Genomic DNA, 1,423 nt, shown 5'->3' on the forward strand with positions numbered 1-1,423 from the left:
TCTCTTGGCTTTATTTTGGCTTTAAGGTTTTGATTTGTTTTCAGTACTGAAAAGTCAACCAAAGGCTTCGTGTAAGCTAGGCAAGAGCTCAGCCTTTCAGGGTCTTGCTAAGTACTCTACTAACCTCCTGCCTCAGCCTCCTGAGCTGTTAGGATTATACATACACTACACTACCTCGCCTAGTACTTGTGGGGTTGGTTTGTAGGTTTTTTGTTTGTTTGTTTGTTTGTTTACTTTTTTCTTCTCCTCCTCCTTCTTTGTTCTTTGAGACAGGGTCTCTCTCTATAGCCCCAGCTATCCTGGATTTTAATATACAGACTAAGCTGGCATCGAACTCACAAAAACCCACCGGGCTCTGCCTTCTGAGTGCTGAGATTAAAAGTGTGCACCATCATGTCCGGTCTTAGTATATGTTTTAGACACACAAATGTCGAGCAGTGGTGGCATACATCTGTAATCCCAGCACTCGGGAAGCAGAGTTAGGCAGATCTCTGTAAAGTCAAGCCAGCCTGATCTACAGAGTGAGTTCTAAGACAAGGCGACACAGAGAACCCTGTCTTGGAAAACAAAACAAACAAGCAAACAAACAAAATGTCCATAGACCTGCCTTGGCATGCAATGCAGTTGGTAGAACGCTTGCCTAGAATGTACAGAGTCTGGGGTCACTCATCAGCACTATGTAGACTGCAGTGACACACCCCTGGGACCCCAGCACCTGGGCACCCAGAAAGTGGGTGGGAGGATTCTAAGTTAGGATCAAGTCTGAATAATTTAATAAGATCCTGTCTCAAAAGAAAAATAAATGCCATAGAGCATGCACAGTGACATGTACCTATAATCGAGCACTCAGAAGAGGAGACTGAGGCAAGCCTGGGCTGTGTAACAAGAACTTGTCTCAACAGACAAATTTTATACACACACACAAACACACACACACACACACACACACACACACACACACACACACACACACATTGACCATGGAGCTAGAAGAGGGCATCAGATCCCTGGAACTTAAGTTCCAGATATTTGTGAGCCTCCGTGTAGGTCCTGGGAAGTGAGCCCAAGTCCTCTGCAAGAGCAGCTAGTAATCTAACCACTTAGCCACCTTGCCAGCACCTCATGCTACCTTAGAACTTAACACCCCAAACAAAAATGGTGGGGCTGGAGACAACTCACAACCTTTGGTAACTCCAGTTCCAGGAGATCAGACAGACATCCTCTTCTGGCCTCCATGGGTACCAGGTATACACATCATATATATACACACTGGCAAAACAATACACATAAAAGTAAAAGATTTTGTTTGTTTGTTTGTTTGTTTTCGAGACAGGGTTTCTCTGTGGCTTTGGAGTTGTCCTAGAACCAGCTCTTGTAGCCCAGGCTGGTCTAGAACTCAGAGATCCGCCTGCCTCTGCCTTCT

This window comes from Microtus ochrogaster, chromosome 1 (assembly GCF_000317375.1).
Source record: "Microtus ochrogaster isolate Prairie Vole_2 chromosome 1, MicOch1.0, whole genome shotgun sequence".
NCBI lineage: Eukaryota > Metazoa > Chordata > Mammalia > Rodentia > Cricetidae > Microtus > Microtus ochrogaster.